General features: G+C 31.7%; 2 long non-coding RNA genes across 2 annotated transcripts in view; one reads left to right on the top strand and one right to left on the bottom strand.

Annotated features, from left to right (window-relative positions):
* Positions 1-17,670, bottom strand: part of LOC126735450 (uncharacterized) — a 224,282-nt gene that overhangs the window by 127,141 nt on the left and 79,471 nt on the right. The gene's annotated exons all lie outside the window — the stretch shown is intronic.
* Positions 8,237-8,981, top strand: LOC126735449 (uncharacterized). The gene is made up of 2 exons (XR_007660404.1): positions 8,237-8,430; positions 8,598-8,981. It is a non-coding gene; the product is annotated as an uncharacterized LOC126735449 (long non-coding RNA).

The raw sequence follows: 17,670 nt of genomic DNA, 5'->3' as shown, positions 1-17,670 counted from the left end.
CCAAGAATCATACCCTTTTCACATAATGGAAACGCAAGATCCCCTAATTTACCAAATAACCATAACGTCATTCCCAGAATAAATCAACCACAAAATAATTTTCCACAAAATAATGTTAGACCCAACCACTTCCAGAATCGACCCTATTTCCCAAATTTTAATCAAAATTCTTTTAGGCAAATTGCTCCACAAAATATTTTCGCTCAGAGACCAGTTTTTGGACAATCCCCTTTCTTTTCGAGAAACAACGTTCCTCAATATAATTATTTGCAAAGACCCAATTATTCTAATAGACCCAGCTCTAATCAAGCTTACAATCCAAATAGATTCAATAATAACCAGAATCAAAACAACGTCCAACAATTACATGAACCAATGGACATTTCATCTGGCCATTCCAGACAAAAACCCAATCAATTGAGGTACACGGAAATTTCCAATGAATACGATTATGATTATGAATTCGATTATGATTACGAAGAACCTTATCAATATGATCCATATTATAATCAACCCGACAACAATGCAAATAATACTGAATTATCAAATGATACTATTGAAAGCAATTTTAACCAACCCACACAAAATGAAAATATGCATCCGCATCTGCATCAACATTCTCAAAACGACGACAACGATTCAGCAAATTTTACTATAGACCCAACCAACAAGGAAGCGACGTAATACTTTTAAATAACACATCGGCAGACTTACCATATATTATTATACCCGAAATAAACGCCAAATTTTTAATAGACACAGGAAGTACCAAAAGTTTAATCTCAATAGAAATTGCACATAAATATTTTAAGAAATTTATTTTTAATGAAGACTTTCAAATCCAAACTGCACACATGATTTTCTATCATGACAAAGTAATTTCCATTCCAGCTTTTAAACTTTTTAACGTTAAAGAAAATTTTAGTAATAAATATGATGGTCTCATAGGTGTTGATTTGCTTAGTCAACTAAAAACAATCCTAGATATTAATAACAAACAAATTAAAACACCATTTGCTAAAATACCTATCGTCTATGATCTAGAAAATACCCAATTTACATCTGATATCCAAGAAAATATAAGTCCAAATAAATATTCAATCAAAATACCCGGTAGAACAAAACAAATTGTTAAATTACCTGTCAATAAGGAAAAAGGCATAGCGATTTTTGATTACATTAAATTCGACGATAAACTTGAAACACCTGAAGCAATTGTGCGAATTGACAATTACTTCATAACAACAGTAATTACTAATAGTGACGAAATTTCCAAAACAATTAACATTTTAAAACCTTTTAATATAGAATTATTAAATCTCAATGAATTAAATTTAATAGAAAACTTAGATAATAGTGAACAAATACATGATAATAAGTCATACATTATCCAGGATAATTTATTAAAAAATAACCTAAAAAACATTGGTGTCGATCACTGTAATCAAGAAGAAAAACAAGCAATTAGAAACTTATGTTACGAATTTCGAGATATCTTTTATTGTGAACAGATTCCTTTAACCTTTACAAACAAAGTATAACATAAGGTAAACTTAACAAACGAAACACCAATTTTTACCAAAACGTACAGATACCCCGAAGTTCATAAATCTGAAGTCAGAAACCAAGTACAAAAAATGCTCAAACAAGGTATAATTCAAGACTCAGCTTCTCCATGGTCAAGTCCAATTTGGATCGTACCTAAAAAGATGGACTCATCCGGAAAACGAAAATGGAGACTGGTTATTGACTACAGAAAACTAAACGAAAGAACGATAGACGACAAATATGCCTTACCAAACATCACGGAGATACTCGATAAATTAGGAAAAAGTCAGTATTTTTCGACCTTAGATTTAGCTAACGGATTTCACTAAATAGAAATAAACCCTGAGGACATACAAAAAACGGCTTTCTCCACTGAAAGAGGACACTACGAATTCAAAAGAATGCCGTTTGGCTTAAAAAATGCACCCGCTACGTTTCAACGAGTAATGGACAATATATTGCGAGGACTACAAAACGAAGAATGCCTAGTCTACGTGGACGACATTGTCATCTTTAGCACTTCTCTACAAGAACATCTAGATAGATTAAGACGAATTTTCACTAGACTAAGAAATGCCAACTTCAAGGTTCAACTTGATAAATCGGAATTCTTGCGAAAAGAAGTTAACTACCTTGGACATGTTATTACTAGAGACGGAGTTAAACCGAATCCCGATAAAATAGAAGCAATAAAAAAATTCCCTTTACCCAAAACACAAAAAGACATAAAAAGCTTTCTAGGATTAGTCGGCTATTATCGCAAATTCATCAAGGATTTCGCACGTGTAACAAAACCTTTAACGCGTTGCTTAAAGAAAGAATCCAAAGTAATACACGAGAGTATTACTTTAATATACAAGATTTTATTTCTGCCTTTAATATCTGTAAAAATTTGTTAATTAACGCACCTATACTGGAATACCCTGATTTTACGAAAAAATTTATATTGACAACAGACGCATCTAACATCGCTATTGGCGCCATCTTATCGCAAGGAACCGTGGGCTCAGATAAACCCATAGCTTACGCCTCAAGAACTCTAAATGAAAGCGAGACAAAATATAGCACGATTGAAAAAGAGTTATTAGCGATAGTTTGGGCTTGTAAATACTTTAGGCCATATTTATTCGGAAGAAAGTTTACAATATATACCGACCATCGACCATTAGCATGGATAGCCAAATTAAAAGAACAAAATTCAAAATTAATACGCTGGAGATTAAAATTAGAAGAATTTGATTACCATATCGTGTATAAAAAAGGCAAACTAAACAAAAACGACCTCGCCGACGCTCTTTCTAGGATACAAATTAATGCAATAGAAAATGAATCAATGATTAACAGCCCAGGAAATTTCGAAGACCAATTAGATACCTTAGAATACCTGCGACGAGTAGCAGAAAGTTTTACACTTTATGAATTACCAGACACAACAAATATAAATGCGAACAGAAACGAACCCTCATCTAGTCATCAAATCCCGAAAAACAAACAAATAAAAATTCTATCTGATATACAAATAAGACCACTGGATACTCAAATAATAAATAATGAACTAGACCAAACCGACTCACAAACGCAACATTCTTCGATAAATGAAACTACCAATAACGGAATAAAAATACTCGATGAGATGATCAATAACAAAACTAATCAAATATTAGTTTTTCCCCATATTTATCCTAAATTAAAAATCAACCAAGACAACTATGAACACCACAAAATTCTAACGATTCATATTCCTCAAACTAATAACGAACATTTAATAATCGAGTTTTTAAGGGACTATACTATAAAAAGGACTATACTAAACAAAACATATTGTATCTATTTTCACACAGATGATCTATATAAAAATTTTAATGAAGTTTATTTAAACCATTTTGTAGAAAATGGCCCAAAACTCTTAAGATGTACTAAATTACTTAATACTATAACTGATAAAGAAGAACAAATGTTATTAACGAAAAACCACCACGAAGGAAAAGTAAACCATAGGGGTATAAACGAAACATTAGAATATCTAAAACGTAATTATTATTGGATAGGCATTAAAACACTGTAACCGACTATATTAATGCTTGTGATATTTGCCAAAGAGCCAAATACGCACGAAAATTACCATATGCACCCCTTATGCTAACAGAGACACCATCAAAACCTTTTCAAGTAGTACACATGGATGTATTTTATTATGACGATAAAATTAATTTGACTTTAGTAGACGCATTTTCAAAATTCGCGCAAGCAATTCAGATACCCGGCAAAAATGCTATTACTATATCTAACGCACTAATTAAATATTTCTCTTATTGCGGTATACCAGAAAAACTAATAAGCGACAATGGATCAGAATTTAATAATGATACGATTTAAGAAATTCTAAATTTACACAAAATTAAAATTCATTTCACTACTCCATATCATCATGAATCGAACAGTATAGTAGAACGTTTTCATTCAACCATAATTGAACACCTAAGATTATTAAAAGAAAGTTTCCCCCGAGATAAAGAAAATTTAATGGATTATGCTATTATAGCCTACAATAGTTCAATACACAGTGCAACACATTTTACACCTTTTGAATTGACACATGGACACACTAATTCCAGAGATCCTAATGATATATTTCTGTCAAAAGAATTTTTTAGTGATTACGCAGAAAATCACAAAAACAAACTTAAAAATGTTTACGAAAAAGTAAAAGAGAATTTACAAACAAATAAAGAAAAGGTTATTTCAAAACTTAACACAAAAGGAGATACAAATGATATCTTCCATATTGGACAAATTGTATTTAAGAAAAACCCTTTAACAAGAAATAAAAAGAATAATAAATTTATAGGACCTTATGTAATTTCCAAAATATTAGATAGAAACCGCGTAGAAATATCCATAAAAAATAATCCTGATAAAAAGGAGATTATACACATAAAAGAATTAAAACAACCGCCTAATGTTGTTTCAGATATCTCTCCTGCGCATTCGGAGAACTAAAGGGACCCATATTCCATGACATGACTGACAACCCTGGATTACTACCCCTAAAATTAGGAACAGCCTACAGTAAAGTAAATTTATGGTCTTTTATCCAAATATTTGACTTAACCAACATAACAAGACAATTTTATTACTTACAAGAACAGTACGCTCGAATAAAAGATATTTTTGAAAATCAAACCGATGTCTCAGCAACTTACCAAATAGGTTTCCAAAATACATATAAGCATAGCACTTTCATTAGAAAACAAAATAATCATACAATTAAGTCAATTAAATCCCTTATTTAAAAATAGGAATAAAAGAGCCCTCATAAATGCCTTTGGCTCCGTAATAAAAGCCATAACCGGAAATTTAGATCAAGATGATGCTCAAAAATACGATAATGCAATTAAAATATTATCCAATAATCAAGAAAAGATTAAAACAATTGTTAAAGATCAAATCTCATTACTCGAAACGTCCATAAAAATATTTGATAATAATGTAAAGAACCTAACAAAGAATCAAAATATCTTAAAGGATAAAATAGGTCAAATCGAAAATACTATCCGTACAATGGAAGTAAAGTACATGGGCAGCTATAATTATCTATTTTTAGAAAGTTTACTTTCCCAAATAATTGCACAGTTTCAATCGGTATATGATATCTTTGAAAAGATAGAGATAGCCATCACTTTTGCCAAAATAAATATCTTTCACAACTCTATGATAGAATCAAATGAGCTCTTGAAAGAAATTAGCCAAATTCCAACATATTTAACACAAAGTAAATTGCCTTTTGTTCCACAAGCTGAAAATCTTCTACTTTTCGAAAAAATATTAGAAATTAAGAGCTATAGCAAGGGAAATCAAATTATATTTATTATTGATATACCACTAGTTGAAAAAGCTAAATATAACTATTTTCTTCTTTACCCTTTACCCATAATGAGTAATAACTCTTTTAATATGATAATACCAGTTTCCAGATATTTAATATTAAATGAGCAAAATCATGTATTTTTTGAGAAATCTTGTAAAGAAATCATTCCGGAGGAATTCCTTTGCTACGAAACCAGTCCCATGAAATCCGACGACGATTCTCCATGTGAAATTCAACTCCTAAAGTTTTCACAAAAGCTGTCCAATTGCCAACCAGTCCCAGCGCATATAGGAAAAGAAAAATTCCAGAAGTTGGAAGACAACAAATGGATTGTTATATCCCCTAATCACACGGTAGCTGTTCAAAGATGCAGTAACAATATCGAAAACATCCCCCTCAGAGGAACCTACCTTCTGGAACTAACTCCCGACTGTGAAGTTCACATTAAGAACAATATTTTGCGCAACTTTGTTACAATGAACACTAATTTTAAAAACATTTTATTACCTAAGCTTAACCTTAATCCTAATTATTCTACTTCTAATAATGTAATTAATTTTAAGCCTATAAAACAAGATAACGTTAATTTAAACGAACTAAGCGTAGTAAAAAGTGCAATTGAAAATCAAAAACAAAAAATTAACTCTATTAATTCGTATATGTATACAGACGTTAATGGCTGGATAATCACTATGTATATATTAATTTTACTTTTAATTATATTCCTCTTCATAAAATTTTATTGGAACCAACTAAATTGTAAACAGAAACAGATGCCTAAAAAGCAAAACACCCAGAAGAAAAGGAAACCAGACCAGGAAAACCCAAGTGAAGTAAGAAAAATTCAACCACCAAAAGAATCCACCAACCATCAACCCAGAATTCTGTAGCAAACCCCAGAATTCTTTTCTAAAGGGCGGAGGAGTTATATGCAGACACCCTTAGACATTACCATTATGAGAACTACGCCCACACATGAGTTCCCGTGGAAACCCATGATCATACAGAATATATGCAAGCGCATTTATATTAAGATTATAAATACTATTGTAACCCATTTCAGTAAGCTTTATTCTTCTCTTGACTCTGTACATGTAGAAATTAAAGTCGTGATAATTTGTAAACGTGTTGTTTTTAAAAACGCTCTTTTCCCGTTCGATCATAAAATTGAGGTTATTGATCCATAACTATTCGTCATGGGATAAAATAAATAATGCCTTCATAGAATAAATGAAATATTTAACAGATATTATAATAATTATAGAATAAGAAAAGAAATACATTCTTTTTTTAGATAGATTCATAAAACCCGCTCGGCAAAGTCTAGCCATATGTTACTCCGTCTAATACATACTAGTTTCCTTTATCTTACCTACATTACCACTAAGTTACGATTATCAGAACAAATGACAATGAAAGATCTTTGAAACATGGTAGTGTGATATTGTGGAACAGTGAATGTATTTTTTTTGTCTTATAGTAACAACATTATTCCTAGGACAGAATTTATTTTTTTGAGATGAAGAGCTATTGGGGGCTTATAGGAGCACTTGTACAAATGTTGCCAAGTGAAGAGTACACCATTACTATACCGTTCTATATTTAACCATTTGCACTCGGATATTTTGTGGGATATATGATCGTATTTTTTATAAGAGTCTACAGCATGCGTTTTGTACCCTTCGTATTTAGTTTTGTCAGTGCTATAGAGACAAGGTCCATATATGAAATCGCAGTATTCAAAGTGAGAAAGTACTAAGGTTTCGCATAATTGTTTTTTTAAAATTAAAGTTTAGAAAATGACGATTGCTTTATAGTAGTTTTAAGGACCCAAAAGCTTTCCTAGTTCAGTTTTTAATGTGTTCATTAAGACGCAGATTCTCATCTACCAGAAGCATAAGATTTTTTCCGCTCATTACAAATGATGAAAAAGAGTTTTGCAAAAGTGAGAGAAAGATTTTCTTTCACATATTCCTTTCTTTTTTTAGGACCAATACAAAATACTTTGGTTTTAACAGACTTTAATTTTAAATTGTGTTGTAAAGATAGAGTGCTGGCAGTTTCCAAATCAAAATGATTTTCATTCCTATCTCAACTTTTTAAGATCTCATGAATTTTTTAAAATATTTTAAGGCAAAAAAACAAAAGTGACAGTTGCATTTTATTCTTTTATTAAATACTTGTTATAAATTTAAGATAGGAATGTAAAAATCGTTTTATCCTATGTCAAGTAGTTATCTTCTTAAAGTTTAAAAAAATCAAATTTCAACTGTCTCTAGTTCAAAAACGACTTAATTAAAGTATGACAGGCATGACATCAAATCTATTAGAATTTACGAAGAATAAAAATCAGATAATATATAAGGTCTTCCATTGAAAAAAACATAAATTTCTTCAGTCACGCCTTTTGTGAACACCCTGTATAAGTCAAAACAAACTTAACATGTATAATAGCTATAGCTATATAGCATATTATAGTTATTTTCATCCTCCGTAAAAAAAAATTGTTTTTTTTTTTGCGTCAAAAGTATAGCCACAATGGAGGAAGGAAGTACTAAATGGACACGCTGTATATCCAAGACAACCAACAAAAAATCATCTTAAAGATAATATTTCAGTCATCCGTCATACGATTATACCTTGGTACGAAGTCGATTCTATTGGTGGAAATACAGGCTTCTTATTCGTCAGAAAATTACATTATCTTTAAATTTAGTTGGTTTTCATTCATCCGATATCCGATGCACGGCAGTATGAAATTATCTGTCATCTATGATTATTTTTTATTTATTTTCTGTCAATGTCAGAATTGGGCTCTAGATTGCCTAATATTTACATATTTTATGTTTAAATTTTCAATCAAAACTTTCAAGGGTTCGACGTTTCAAAAGTTATTATTATTTTTTCATTTATATATTATATTTGTGTCGTTGTTTTAATTTATAAATATGATACCTTCAGTGAATCAAGATGACAATCATCCAAATCATCCCTTGAATGAAACATTACTAGAGGTAAGAAAAGAATCTTTAGATAGATAAGATCTCAATATTCCAAAATTCTTTAAACCTGTCCTTTACTACTACTGCCCTTTACTCTCTTCGTTTTCTCTTGCTGCTTTGCATTTTAAAGTTAAGTAGTAGAAGACTAGTAGAATTGTATATAAATTTGTAATTTTCAGATGTTAACCCAACCTATTGAATACACCGTTGAGGATCCTCCTTTCATGCGTTCAAGCAAGACCACCATTGTGCGATTCATTGTGGCTGGAAATATATAAGTAGTTTGAAGAAAATTCATTCGGAATCGGAATTTTCCGAAAAATTTGCCAAGCAATCAAAGTTCCCTCGAATCATCGGAGCATCGTATGACGGATGCATAAAAAATCATCTTAAATTCGTTTCGTGATTATCAAGTTACTAATTAAACGATTACACGAACTTACCTGTAAAGATCAATCGTAAGTATAGGAACTATTACTTACTGTACATGTCCCAACTCTAATTACAGACGATTTTTTTTCGCCTCTGTATATGATATAATAAAAAGTGTTTGTTTGAAAATACTAATTGTGTTCATTCTAAAAGAGATTTTGTGAGGGTGTCAATGTCTACTTCTGTTACTTCTTTCTGTTGAAACTCTTGCCAGATAATCTAGCTACAACCAAGGAAATAACGAGCGATGCTTCCTAAAAGGAGAAATTAATATATCAACACCAGAGTCAAATTTAATAGGATCTCCAATTATCAATTTATTAAACACTGGGTACCATGGGTGTCCTGGCCATTTGGTTACAACTATAATGCCCTGAGTGCCTTTTATTATAATTTTCTGTAAGACTTTATGAATGACCGCAAATGAACGAAAGGCATTAAAATATAACCCTTTCCATGAAACTGAAAATGCATCAATAGATTCTGCAAATGGATCTCACTCCCATGAAATGTATCTTTTACATTTATTATTAAGCCGACCAGCGAACACATCAAGCTCTGGAGTGCCCAATATCACAACAATTCCAGTGTAGGCATAAGCAGCTATTTCCTATTCACAATTTACTGAAAGCAAACAGGAACCCTTATTTGCCTTGTTAACGATTGACTTAACATATGACTTGTATTCGGAGGTCCCTTTCACACCATTCACAGATAGTTCTTTCTCATCTATTAAATTCTTGAAATTGCACGTTCCCAATACGATTAATCTATGGTAGAGCAGTAGTGTTATCTAGTCTTAGAAGGATATTTTTAGATGTTAGATTGTTAGCAAAACCTGTTAAGCCAAAGAAAACTGCATTAAATTCCAAAATATTGATATAAACAAAGGTTTTCTTCTCAGATCAGTGACCATGAGCTTTCTCAGAGCCGCATTCTACCTCCCCATCCTATTTTGCTAGCATCTGTAAAAATTTCAATATCGAAAAAAGATGAAAAAAATGTTAGTATATGTTTTATGTGTGTGATTTTTATACCAAAATAAGTACTTTTTAAGACCCTCAGATAATTTCATTCTGGAGTCATAATTTTAGTTATTATACTTTAAAGCCACACATTTTACTCTTTCAAATAATTTGGTTTATACTTTACAGCAGGGCATGCACAAACTTAAAAGCTTAAAAATTTAGCAAAACATCGTATACGACACTCTTGCAAATTTAACATGGTGTCAAAAAGTCTTGCAATGTATAGTATCTTTTTATCCAAATTAATAACAATGCCTGAAAATAGGCATTCTTTAGATGGAGAGATGCAGCTTTTCTGTTTTTTAATATTAAACCCTAAATTTTCCAGTACAGAAAGGGCGGTCCTAATATTCTTTTCTAATGAATTTTTAGAATCACTAATTAGTAAAAAATCATCAATACAACCTACACATATATGCCTCCTTGCTTCTTTGCCCCTTCTTGCCTCGCTAAATATCTAAGAAAAGGCTTCATTAGTTTTGTAAATAGATATGGAGCAATGAAGAGGCCAAATGATAAGACATTAAATTCATGCAATGTCTTGTCGAACTTAAATTTCAGATATTTTCTAAAACTTTTATGATATTGCAAAATACACGTCTTTTAAATAAATGTTTGTTAAATAATGGCCTTTATGGATTAATTTTAAACCTGACCTATTATCCTCCGTTTTAAATTGGGGAGAGTCAATAAATGGTATATAACTTTTTTAAGTTAACAATAAACCTTTTCTTGTCTCCAAATTTATCTACAAGGATTAAGGAGAAAGAAACCAGCCTTGACAAGATTTATATTTGTTTAGTGCGTCTTGTAACAACAAAACTTAAAACTTAATTCTTTACAATTTTTTTCGGCTGCTAAAGATGCCGTCACCTCGTGATTTAAAACAGGAAGACTTAATATTGGTAGGTTACTAGAGATGGGATTTAATTGTTGCTACTCATCTTACGGCTAACAAAATATTTTTAAACATTTTTAGATTAATTCTAATTTTAAGTATTTTTTTTAGGAAAATTAAATAATAAATGGATTAAAACAAAACATTGTTTTATTTTAATTTTAAAATTGGTGATATGTAGTATATTATTGTTAACTAATTATTGCAGTACATTAACTCGTTTAAAATAAAGCTGAAAAGTTTTATTTTATCCTGATCAATATCTGATGCTAACACCTATTCCAAAAAGGCCTCATTTCATTATCCTCATATCATTACTCTTTTCGATTAGGCGTTTGCTTTAGATCAGTGTTACTCAAACTTTTTTCGTGACGGAACCCTTTTAAAGAACTAGATTTTTGTTTGTTAATACTGTAAATTGTTTATTAATAATCATACAAAAAAGATAGATACAGTAAGTAGTCAGTTAGTAAGCAAATGATAACACTAAGTTCATTTAATGCGAGGCATGTAATTGTTTTTTATTCCTCATCAACTGGGTAACGTGAGGCTTGATAGAAGAAAGTTCAATTCTCATGTCTGGTTCGGCATCCAGTCTATTGCGGTATTTTGTTTTGTAGCTGTATATGCTGAAAATCCCGTTTCACACAAATACGTTGTTGGGAACGGCAGAAGAACATCCAAAGCTTCTGTGGCAAGTTGTGGATATTCATCACAAACCCTGCACCAAAAATTATTTAGTGAAATTGTTTTGAACAATGATTCCATGCTTGTATCCGATGTATTTTCTAGAAATGATTCATAGATCTGATCTGACATATTTTCAGGTTTCTGCAATTTAGATGAAAAAGGGTTTTGAATCCATGAGTTTATTTTCAGTTTTATATTCTGTTCTTCAGTATTCCTGTTCTTTATTTTGTTGTTAGCATTGAAAACTGTTGTCTGTTTTCCTTGTAGTAACAGGTTTGATTTGTTAAGTTTTCCAAACATGTCTGCTAAAAATGCTAGTCTAAATAACCAGCTTTTATCCGACAAACGGTCTTTTAAATTAAAAGGAACATCTGTAAGAAACGCTTTTAATTCTGTTCTTAGTTTAAAAAGTCTTGTCAAAGTTTTACCCCGAGACCACCACTTCAGTATGAAGCAATAGTGTTTTATGATCGCTACCATAATCTTCACATAATATTGAGAATAATCGGGATTGTAGTGGACGTGACTTGACAAAATTAATTATTTTTACTGATTTATCAAGAACCAATTTTAGATTTGGTGGCATTTTCTTAACCGCGAGTGATTGTCTATGCAGGATGCAGTGGCTGGAACTACAATTTGGCGCTTTCATTTTCACTCGTGATATTGCTCCCGCTGTTCTACCTGTCATTGCCTTGGCTCCATCGGTACAAATATCAATGCAATCATTCCAACCGAGTTGGTTTTCTTCAAAAAATATGTAAATCGTGTTAAAAATGTCTTCTCCAGTTGTGTTAGTAGACAGCGATGAGCACATAAGCAAGTCTTCTTCGAGTGAATGTTTATATGGATATCGCACAATTACTAGCAAGATGGCCAGTCCAGCAACATCAGTCGACTCATCCATTTGCAAGACGAATTTATTTTTTTGAAGCCGTGAAACCAGTTCTTGTTTTATGTTTGCTGCGATATCCCCAATTCTCTATCTATATATTATATTTCTTTAACTATATCGTTCGAAAGCGGCACTGTAGAAAGATGCTTTACAGATTTTTCGTCGAGCATACATTTTGTTATGTCTACCACACATGGTTTTATTAGCTTTTCAGCGATAGTGTGCGCTTCTTCTGCTTGGGCAATGCGGTAACTAACCAAAGTAAACTTTTCATTCACAGTCTGAGTCGCATAAGTCATAGTTTTTTGGCTTCTTAATAATTGTTCTTTTTTACGTAGAAAAAAATTTAACTTTTGTTTTTGAAGTCGGGATGTACAGTTTCTAAATGTCGGCGCATCTTAGGAGGTACCATCGAACTATTAGGAAGGAGTTTGCTGTACAACATACAAAGAGGTGAGCCGTTGGACTCAACAAATCCCAGATTAATGTATGATTCGTCATACTTCCGTTTTTTCACCTTCAGTGTGTCATTAGATGTTTTACTACTTGAACTTGAAACCATAAAACTAGAACTTGACGCCGTCATATCATCTTGATTTGAATTTGACGCATCATCCAAGCGAACCACATTTTTTGCAACACCTTTAGGCCAGCGCTTAATTCTTCTGTAATACTAATTTGATTTGATCAATTTTATGACAAATAGTATCTCTTGGCGCATGAAATACAGAATTTTACAACCACTGCGAATAACAAGAAGACAAGCGAACATAAAATACTGAGCGCGGTGTGAGTGAATTTTGCAGTACGTTGCTTGATTAATAAATTCTCCGCGTCAAACAACCCTCCTTTGTATTATACCAGTAACCATCGAACCATCTCGAATTCCTCAGAAACTTCGGAGAGCCAGATGATTTTCTCCGAAGTACGCGTCGACTCACGAGCACGAGAAACAGCGCGACGAACCGAGGTCGATGGTAGGTGCTCATCAGACATAAATCTGTAAGCCTTTCTTCACCCATGATGCTTCTAAGCCACGTTTTAACTCTTCGCAGCGTACTGAAGGACGCCGTGTTGCATGGGATAGTTCTTAAAATAATAAATTCCTTTCTGACCGCAGGGTAAAAAATGTTGGCTTCGTTAAATAGATCAACTACTTCTATGTCCCTTAATTGATCATCTTATAAAGCCTTCTTCACCCATAAATTATGCCAAAGGTTCAGTTTTCCGGTGATATCCAGGTTATAAAATTCTTGGAATGATTCTGCGTTCTTGTGGAAGCCTGTAATGCTGGTTTTGGTCTTGGTCATATACAAGGGATGAGGCTTACTTAAAGCAAACGCCGGATTTTTCATGGGAGAATCGAATATTTAATGATGAAATGAGTGAATCAATGTATGGTATTATCAGGGAACGCCGCCAATATTCGTTATCATTGTCTGATGGCGGATTACTTCTATGTGTTTGCTTGTGAGCAAGACGTGGAACCAAAATTTCTATGTCCAAATCCATTACAACAGCTCGCGCATTTTAAAGCATTTTATTACTTATTCTATCAGGAAACTCGCGGTCATTTCTGAAAATGTCCTTGATATTTTGTTGATATTTTTGTTTCCTCACCGAAATTATGTCGATCGATTTAGCTTGCAGTGCGCTAACTACTAGCTCTAAAACTGCTAATGTTTGTAGAGCAATAATAAACACTGGTTTTGTAGCGGCTAAATGCAACTGATATACAGATTTTCCGGTGGCATAATTTCCCTCTACAGATAACGTTTCTAGAGATTTCGCAAGTTCTGGGACATTTTGAGAAAACTTTCTGATTGATTTATATTTTTCAGACCATCTCGTCTTGCACAATCGTGATAGGTTTGGAGCGTAGTTTCGACGTATAGTCAATTCTCTGAAAAACGTAATAGCATCCTATATAGTGGCGGCAGTATTTCTAATTTCTAGTACTGCGTTCGCATCATTCACAACAAGGTTGAGTTTGTGACTTGAACAATGAAAATATAAAGCACAAGGATATTTTTTTCGCAAAATGGCTTGTTCGCCACCCACTTTCCCTGCCATTGTAAAACAGCCATCGAAGACAAACCTTACGCAATCTTCGGTTTGGGAGGTTAGAACTAATCAAGAAATTGTCAATTGCTTCGGCAATTGCAAAATACTATACAAGAAATAATTGATGACAATATTTGTCTATTTTTATCGATTGCTTTTTGGTGTCCACTTTGCAGTTGAATGTCTAAAGGACCATTTTAAAGAAAATTTTTTGCAGCATTTGTCACTGTTAGGTGAAGGTAGGTCGTTGCATGCTTTCTGCAGTCTTTATGCATATTTTTGAACAACAACGCTTTCCTTTCCAGCTAGAACGTTCTTCTTTGTGGTATTGCTATTCAATAGAAGATGTCGCTATTGACCGTATAAATTGATGCTATTTCTGATTTCTCTTATTCTCTTTACTGGAAAAAGTACTGTCGTCAGTAACTAGATAGCGCTAAATGTTGTTTTCTCCCAATTATATTCGGCATTAATCCTAGATGGCTCTGATTGTCTCGTCAGGAGAGGAAACTACGAGGTGCGACAGTTTCGCGGGAGATTTAAATATATTGAGTCGTTAACAGGATACTATATCAAATGTTGTAAAATATTTAATTATAATTAAAAAAATATTAAATCAAAATATCTTACTGAAAAGATATTTTGTTTCTAACACGTCATTTTGCGCAGAGTAGGTAACACGTTTTTAATTCCCACTTACCAGGAAAATTGACGTGTATTTTATTTTCTACTTTTTCCCTACCTGGGTACGCCCCTGCCAATATCTTATTTGATGAAATATATTGCAATATACCTGGAATATCCCACGAATATGCCAAATATGGTATATGCAAAAGTTGTGTTTCTGGCTTATATTTCACAGATATGCAGAGAATATTTACTTTTCATATGTGTCAGATATTCCAGCGAAATAACTTTTAAAATAAATAAATTTCGTTTATGAACGGTAGTACCTATATTTATTGAATATATAATTCATTTTTGCAGTTATATTAACTGCAAAAATTATATCTACCATTTTTTAAAAACCATTATTGTTTAGGTATGTTGTTATATCTATAGTTCTGCTCCAATAAAATATCTATTAGTGTTTTCAACTCAAACTCGTTTATTTATTAGAAAAAAAAAACATTTTTATCTTGATACCTTTCATTAAATGCTCTCGCGGTTCTGCGAGCACACCGATCTTGAGCTCCATAAAGGAAAATTTTAACTTCTAAATTGCTTGTATTTTGATGATCTATTATAAAAAATATAAAAATTTTAAAATGATGTAGGTATCACACTAAAAGTATTCATTTAAAATACCAAAGTTTGGCGTAAATAAAATATTCATTATTTCTAGACATTTTCGCTAACTATTTGCTTACACATTTACCGATTTCATTTTTTTTGGTACCGTTGAATAGAGAATTTTACGCTGCTTACTATGATGTGTCACATGATGGGGGTTCCCATTTGACATATTAAAGTGAGGTTAGCTGGAAGTGAGGAGGTGATTGACAGAACTAAAGTAAATGCATAATTAAAACTATATATCTAATTTGACGTATTTTTTTTTTTTTTTTTTTTTTAAGAAAGTTATTAAGGGTGGATCGTTTTGAAATGAAAGCACTGTATACGATACATTGTTCTAATGATACACTGAACATATAAAGGAATGTAAAGCGTATCTGATATTTAAATTTATTTTATTTAATAATTCGTTCATAATTTATTACTATGTTTTAATCAATACATGTGAATGAGCCACAAAAGAAAAACAATAAATTTTTGATCTCGTACATCAAAATTCCAAATAGCATGCATACATCGTGAATATCCATTACCAAATTGTTGCTATTAGAACATGATTTACCGAGTTGTTGTAATTAGAAGATGATTTACCAAGTTGTTGTTATTACCCTATTACATCTTAAAGACAATTATATATTAAAGATGCTCCAGTTTATTGCCATTAGAGGATAGAAGTTTTCAACAATTTTATTTGCATGAATCAATTCTTAATTTTTACTCTATTTTAATAATAATTGTCTTAGGAATAAAAACTACAAAAATGTATTAGGGTGGTTATTTACTATGTTAAGTTCCCAAGTAAAAGTCAAAAGATGCTAATGAACTTGTAAAGGATTTAATGGATTGTATAAATAAAACAAAATCACCAAGTATCAGTCTTCAACATATTTAGTTAATAAAGATACATGTTTTGCACCTACCAGAGTACACGCCTAATGCCTTAGACCTACACAGTTTGCATTATTAACAGTGTATTATTATTATATAATTACTACAAATTATATAAATTAATTGTATTTTGATCTCTTGGAATAATGTCCCAAAAATTGTGGAACACCAAAATCTTAAATAAATATTTTACCACTTACAATACAATTACACAATAATACAATTACAAGTTATTTGTAATTTGAATGATTACTATATTGATTTTTTATTATACTTTTTTAAGATATCTGCAAGTAAATCCTTAATATAAGATGGGCACTGAATATCAGTGGAAGATGTGGTTGCCATTTATTTAGCTAAAGCATCAGAGTTCTTTTAACAGAAAAATGTAACTCTTATCTGCCTTCATTATGACTTTATCTTACTATGATTTGTCTAATTCAATGTTTTTACTAGTTATCTGTAAACTGTATATTCTGCTCTCTAATTGCTTTTAGTTTTTATCTGTGTAATGTAAAACGCATCGAGCGACAAATTAATAGTATAAATATTTGAAAAATATTTTTTTTTAATTTTTGTTTTAGTTTTTGGCTGTAAAAACTCGACTAATTATATACCTAATTATATTTTTTTTACATTCAATCATGTTCTCTTGGCTTAAATTTTTTACAATGCATCAATCCAGTCTTTCCAAACGACACACTCCTTCATTAGATTCGCGAGGAAGATCTGGATTTTCATTAACATCTTGAAAAAACCATCAATCTGAATGAATGACAAGAAATGAATCATCATATTCTACTAATGCCTTTTCATGTGGTGAATAATTCTTATTTTCATTTTGATTTTTGTAAATATCTTCCCAGATTTCAAATACCGATTTATATGTTCAGTTCAATATTTTCCTATATTTAATTTAAAGATGTTAATTTTATCTCCCCAGTCTTTTGTTCAAAACAATCCAGGATTTCGTTAGTGCCTTTACTAGAAGTTTTTCCTTATTCTTGAATTTCAGCTGTTTGGTGAGTTGGCTGATTGATTTGTTACAAGGCACTTAGAAT

Source organism: Anthonomus grandis, chromosome 4, assembly GCF_022605725.1.
Source record: "Anthonomus grandis grandis chromosome 4, icAntGran1.3, whole genome shotgun sequence".
Classification (NCBI taxonomy): Eukaryota; Metazoa; Arthropoda; class Insecta; order Coleoptera; family Curculionidae; genus Anthonomus; species Anthonomus grandis.
The sequence above is the reverse complement of the archived record's forward strand: the minus strand, read 5'-3'. Positions and strand labels throughout refer to the sequence as shown.